Genomic DNA, 7,362 nt, shown 5'->3' on the forward strand with positions numbered 1-7,362 from the left:
AAAATTTTATAGTGATTCATTCTTAGCTTATAGGCTAGGCTACAGTGAAGCAATCGTATCAATTATACTAGTTTACCATAAAGCAATCAATATTGCTGCTTCTTTGTAATCAATGCATGTAATAATACCTGTAAATAAATATGAATTTTCTTGTTCACATTATCTTTTCATTTTTAATGTCTAGTGTTAGTAATTCGTATAACATCAACAGTGTTTTGTATCACACAAGACAATGTTTTTTTTTTTTTTTTTTTTTTTTTTTTTTTTTTGCGGTACGCGGGCCTCTCACTGCTGTGGCCTCTCCCGTTGCGGAGCACAGGCTCCGGACGCGCAGGCTCAGCGGCCATGGCTCACGGGCCCAGCCGCTCCGCGGCATGTGGGATCTTCCCAGACCGGGGCACGAACCCGTGTCCCCTGCATCGGCAGGCGGACTCTCAACCACTGCGCCACCAGGGAAGCCCACAAGACAATGTTGATGTAGGTACTGTCAGATGATTCATCTTGTAAACAGACTACGTAAACTTACGGTATCAATAAATACAGTACAATACTGTAAATGTATTTCCTATTCCTTTTCTTAATAATGTTTTCTTTTCTCTAGCTTACTATATTGTAAGAATACAGTATATAATATATATAACATACAAAATATGTGTTAATCAACTATTTATGTCATCAGTAAGCCTTCTAGTTAACAGTAGGCTATAAGTAGTTAAGTTTCAGGGGAGTCAAAAGTTATACTTGGATTTTCCACTGCACGGGATGGGGGTGAGGGTTGGTGCCCCTAACCCCTGCATTGTCGAAGTGTCAACTATAGTGCAGAATAATTAATTATTAGATGATATAAAGGAATTATTGTCAATTTGAAGGTACAAAAATGGTATTGTGGTTGAGTAAGAAAATGTCCCTTGGGCTTCCCTGGTGGCGCAGTGGTTGGGGGTCCGCCTGCCAATGCAGGGGGCATGGGTTCGTGCCCCGGTCCGGGAGGATCCCACGTGCCGCGGAGCAGCTGGGCCCGTGAGACGTGGCCGCTGAGCCTGAGCGTCTGGAGCCTGTGCTCCGCGACGGGAGAGGCCGCAGCGGTGAGGGGCCCGCGTACCGCAAAAAAAAAAAAAAAAAAAAAAAAGTCCCCTTTTTCTTAGCATATTTAAGAGTGAAATATCATGATGTCTATGATTTAAATTAAATTACTTCAGCGAAATTTTCAGGAGGTATATATGGCAAAATATTAGTAGTTACTCTGCCAGGTGATGCATATATGGGAGTTGGTTATACTATTCTCTTTTATTTTGCTTGAAAATGTTCATAATAAAAAGTTAAAAACATGAAAAGGAAAAAAAGATACCATTGGTCATCAAGCTGGATCAGTCATATTGTCCTGGGGAAAAGTAAGCCTAGAACTAACCATCTTGCCAAAGGCAGAGGACGTGAATAAAGAACATGCATTTTCCTTTTAAATTTCTTTTTTATGTCTCTTGTTTATTGGTCTGTGAAAATTCAGTTTATACTAATAAAGCTCTTGAAAGTGAGAATAAGTGCTTATTTATTCAACCACATAACTGAGCACCTACCATGCATCTGTGATGACCCCTTTCCTTGCACAACCTGCTTGTGCTGGGTGAGGGTTCATTACCTAGAGACTCTATTCAGCACAGAGCATTTAAAGGTTGACTTGCACTAATTATTAGACAAATTCAAATCGAAACTACAATGAGGTACCACCTCACACTGGTCAGAATGGCCATCATCAAAAAGCCTACAAATAACAAATGCTGGAAAGGGTGTGGAGAAAAGGGAACCCTCCTACACTGTTAGTGGGAATGTAAATTAGTGCAGCCACTATGGAAAACAGTGTGGAGGTTCCTCAAAAAACTAAAAATAGAGTTGCCATATGATCCAGCAATCCCACTCCTGAGCATATATCCAGACAAAACTACAATTCAAAAAGATACACGCACCTATATTCATAGCAGCACTATTCACAATAGCCAAGACATGGAAGCAACGTAAATATCCTGACAGATGAATGGATAAAGAAGATGGGGTACATATATACAATGGAATACTACTCAGCCATAAAAAAGAATGAAATGATGCCATTTGCAGCAACATGGATGGACCTAGAGATTATTATACTAAGTAAAGTAAGTCAGAAAGAGAAAGGCAAATACCGTGTGATATCATTTATCTGTGGAATCCAAAATATGACACAAATGAACCTACCTACAAAACAGAAACAGACTTGCAGATGTGTAGAGAACAGACTTGTGGTTGCCAAGGGGGTGAGGGGTAGGGGAGGGAAGGATTGGGAGTTTGGAGTTAGCAGATGCAAACCAGTATGTATAGAATGGATAAACAACAAGGTCCCACTGTATAGCACAGGGAACTATATTCAATATCTTGTGATAAACCATAATGGAAAAGAATCTAATAAAGAATATATATCTGAATCACTTTGCTGTGCAGCAGAAATTAACACAACATTGTAAATAAACTATACTTCAATAAAATAAATAAATAAAAATAAAAAGTTGATTGGTTTCAACCCTTGAAAACTAGTATTTGTATTGACTCTGCATATTAGTAATTGTATCAATTTTACTGGGGCATTCCCACGCCTTGGAGAACTAAAGCTAGGGGACAGGATATTCGATTTGTACTCTCTGGTGATCTTGATGTCAACTGATTCTTTATTCCAAGACTGGCAAACAATTCACTCACAGTGGAAGAGGCTTGGATGGGGCAGAACAGTAACCAAGCACAAAGTGCCCACAAGCTCTAAAGATGAGGTCACTGTTCTGCAAACACAGACAGGGGAGCCTGAGAGCCCCAGAGCGTTCAGGCCACAGGAATGGGGCCGTCAGATAAAACACAGGATGCCCAGGTAAATATGAACTTCAGATAAACAAAGAATAATTTTTTAGTATAAGTATACCTCATGCAATATTTAGGACATACTGACACCAAAAAAATTGTTGTTTATCTGAAATTCAAATTTACTTGGGCATCCCATAAAGGATGCCCAGGGCTTCCTTCCTTCCTTCCTTTCCTTCCTTCCTTCCTCCCTCACTCCCTCCCTTCTTCCCTTCCTCCCTTTCTTTTCTTCCTTTCTTTTTTTCTTTCCTTCCTCTCTCCTCTCTTTCTCCCCCACCCCCCGCTCTCTCTCTCTCTCTTTCCCCCTCTTTCCCTCTCTCTCTGTTTTCTAAACCTAACAACCCTACACAGGAATGAATGAAGGACAAATGCACAGATGGGAAAGGCCAGATTGCAGGAAAGGAGAAAACAGTGCACTCAAATTACTCATTCCCCAACGTCTCTGACCTATGAGGCAGGACACTGGGTTAACGAATTCGATGAGAGCCTTTGGGCCAGGGAGCAATGACTGAGGATTTGTGACCAAAGAAGTAAGTACGTGAGATTGTTACCTGTGGACAGTCCTCAAAGGAGAAGTTTTCCCTTATCACTTTCTGCCTGAACCCCTGGCTTCTCTTCATTAATTTTTTAAGCATTAGTCAGAACCCACTGAGTGTGAGTCCCTATGGGAGATACAAAGATGACTTGCCCTGCATGTCATCTGCCCCACAGTTATCCAAGGACCACCAAAAGTGAGCAAGGGAGAAGCGCAGATGTTGGGAAAGGATTATGCCACTGTGTATATTACAGAGGAACCTGGAGGCTGGGGACTTGATATAATAAAGAATGTCTGTGTTCAAAGCCAGTATCAGACATTGTGAGCAAAAAGATCCCTGCCCTCATGGAGGCTGCAGTCTAGCAGAGGACCAAGGTGTTATATAAATAACCACACAAGAGTTAAAAAGGAAAAGTACAGGGTTTTCTGACAGCTCATAAGGATCCTAAGGCAGTGGAGGGGTGAGAACACAGACGTGAAGGGTGGATATCCAGCCGAGATGTACAGATGCACCGGAATCAGCCAAGCCGGGGTGCAGGAGAGAAGAGCTTGCCAGGCAGAGGAGCAGGACAAGCAGGGCTCTGTGAGGAGATGGAAGGGCCTCCCAGACCTTCCGAAAAAGGCCAATGGAGGCAGAGCACTGCAGGGGGGTGGGAAATGGGGCTTGAAATAAGGAGCGTTAGGCAGGGTCAAGTCACCCCCCAACTAGGCCACAACTGGTTGAGTCAGAAACCAACATCTGAGCAAAAGAAAGCCTCTGCCAGGCTCTCTAGCCCCCTATGAGGTGGCCTGGAGTGAGGTCAGACATCAAGTACCTGAGTCAATTAGAGCTCCTCTCTTGTAGAGTTTGAACTTGGGAGGGATAGAGAGAGAAAGACCCAGAAAGAGAGAAAAGCTGACTGAGAGATAAATAGAATGCAGTTAAGTGGCAGCACAGAAACAAAGACATGGGCCAGGTAGATCTTATTAAGGATCATGGTCTTCATCTTTTTTTTTTTTTTTTTTTTTTTTTGCGGTACGCAGGCCTCTCACTGTTGTGGCCTCTCCCGTTGCAGAGCACAGGCTCCGGACGCGCAGGCTCAGTGGCTATGGCTCACAGGCCTAGCCGCTCCACGGCATGTGGGATCTTCCCAGACCGGGGCACGAACCCGTGTCCCCTGCATCGGCAGGTGGACTCTCAACCACTGCGCCACCAGGGAAGCCCCATGGTCTTCATCTTAAGAACAAACACTGGTGAGGAGTGACAGGAGCCTGACCTAGGACTGTGAAGAAGAGATGAATTGGGGCGGGGGGAGGGGAGCTTTAGAAATATGTCCACAAATCCCTTGGCATTTCTCCCTCAATTCCCTTCCTGATGGGTGTGGGCTGTACTTAGTGATTTGCTTCTAACACATAGAATATGGCAAAACTAAGAGTGTACGACTTCCCAGATCAGGTTATAAAGAGAATTCAGCTTCCATCCTGACTCCCCTCTCCCTCTTTCTCTCTCTCTCTCTTCCCCGCCCCCTCTTCCCTCTCCCTTTCCCCCACCTACACCCTCCCCCATCCCTCTCTCTGCCTTTGGAGAGAAGCAAGCTGCTGTTGTCAGCAACCCTATGGGAAGACCTACACGATGAGGAACTGAAGCCTTCAGCCAACAGCCAGCAAGGAACGGAGACTGGCTAAGCACCACATAAGTGCTCCTAGATATGGATTCTGCAGCCCTCATCAAGCCTTGTGATGACTGCAGCCCTGGCCCACAGCTGCCAGCAACCTCAGGAGAGACCAGCTTATCTAAGCCACCTAACCCTCAGAAACTGTGTGAAGTAATAAATGGGTTGTTTTCTTTTCCCCAACCAGGGTTTGACCCCAGGCCACAGCAGTGAAAGCGCCGAGTCCTAACCACTAGACTGCCGGGGAATTTATTTATTTTTTAAAATTTTATTTATTTAATTTCTTTTTGGCTGTGTTGGGTCTTTGTTGCTGCATGCGGACTTTCTCTAGTTGCAGCGAGGAGGGGCTACTCTTAGTTACGCTGCGCAGGCATCTCATTGTGGTGGCTTCTCTTGTTGCGGAGCACGGGCTCTAGGCTCACGGGTTCAGTAGTTGTGGCTCGCAGGCTCAATAGTTGTGGCACACAGGCTTAGTCGCTCCGTGGCATGTGGGATCTTCCCGGACCAGGGCTCGAACCTGTGTCCCCTGCATTGGCAGGCGGATTCTTAACCACTGCACCACCAGGAAAGCCCCTCCGCCAGGGAATTTAAATGTGTTGTTTTAAGCTAAACTTTGGCATAATTCATTCTCCAGCATTAGATAATGAACATAGAGGGCCATGGATGAAATTGGTGTCACATTGGTAGAACTGTTAGGACTTTGCAATGCTAGCTGTTGGGCATCAGGGAAAAAAAGAACTAAAAGAGATTCTGAGCTTTGGGCCTGGCTCACTGAGGTTCCATTTTAGAGAAGGGGAAGGAACACGGGAGGAAGAATTTTGAAGGGGAAAGAAAATAATTTCCATTTTGAACTCAGTGAATTTGAGATGCTGGTGAGATTTCCAGGTGCCAGAGTCCCACAGAGATGTGGAAACATGGGAAGGTGGTAGAGTGGCGAGGGCTCCATTGATGGAAGTCATCTGGGTAGAGGAGAGCCTTGGCAGTGGAAGGCATTTCCATGGAGGGCAAGGAGAGACAATAAAGACAGATGAAAGGCAAACCACAGGAAGCATATACATTTATGGACCCAAAAGAGGAAAAAGAGAAGTAATGCCCAGGGAAAAAGGTGAAGACACCAAAGAGAGATTTGATAAGGAGAAGACATTCAACAGTGCCAAAGACCAGAAAGATCGATCCCAATCCCTGGAAGTTCTACCTCACATTGTAAATCTGCTCATTGGATTATCCAAATCCTAGTTGGCATAAGTCAACACTGGCTGCATGGATGAAATCAAACGTCTAGATCTACAGTATGGAAAACAAGACCTTGTGTTGTTTACATGGCAAAGCACTTTCCACCATGTAAAGTTCTCCCCCGGGCATCTATCTATCTCAAGCTGCAGCAGAAGAATGTTCATGATGATTACATCCAAACCTACTCTTTTTACAAATGGGAATTTTTCAAGTTGCAAAATACGGAGGCCTCCTCCTTTACCTCAGGGTAAGAGTTTCCACTGCAAGGATACTTGGGAGGGTTGACAAAGCAAAACGAAATGATTTCTTGAACACAATCAGGCCTCCTGGAGAACTAGAACATCGCTCAGAATGAAACAGCAGTTTCTCCAGCAGCCTTTTATTTCGGAAGCATCTCCTGCACGCTCTGCCTTTCTCTACTTGCTGCTTCTTGTTAATCCACTAACTGATGGCTTTCTATGCCTTCTTTTACAGCCTCTATTTATTAAAGTTGTCTATTGTCTCATAGTTTCTGCTTACTGTCTTCTCTTTCCACATCTCTAGCTTTCTGTGCTGACACTGGGCTACCTTGTTTGTTGGTCAGTCTCTTTTCTCTCTTTTCTTTCTGGGTCTTTCTCTCCGCTTGTCTCAAGTTCAAACTTGCCAAGAGAGAGGCTTTGATTGGTTCAGTCACAATCTAGTGCCACTTCAGGCCACCTCACTGGGGCTGGAGAGCCTAAAGCAGGCTGTCTTTTGTTCAGGTGTTGGTTCCTGGTTCAACCAGCTGTGGCCAAGGTAGTGGGGGAGACAGGCACTAAGCCTAGGGAATTCCCTGTGGTCTCTTTTTCCCAAAAGGAGGCAGTGGGCCCAGAAGCTACTTTGAGTCTTAATGACCTTTGGAGTACAAATCTCCCAAAGAGTTAATGATAAAAATGGTTCAGTAAATGCACTACTACTTAGACAACAGTTTTGCACAGTGTAACTTCTCCCATGACTGATATTGTGTTAAGTATTTGAACTTTATTCAGATTTTATAAGGACTCAGACAGTCAGAAAGTTATTTAAACAGTCGTTCTATTAATAAACATT

This window comes from Mesoplodon bidens, assembly GCF_964165515.1.
Source record: "Mesoplodon bidens genome assembly, chromosome: 3".
Lineage (NCBI taxonomy): Eukaryota > Metazoa > Chordata > Mammalia > Artiodactyla > Ziphiidae > Mesoplodon > Mesoplodon bidens.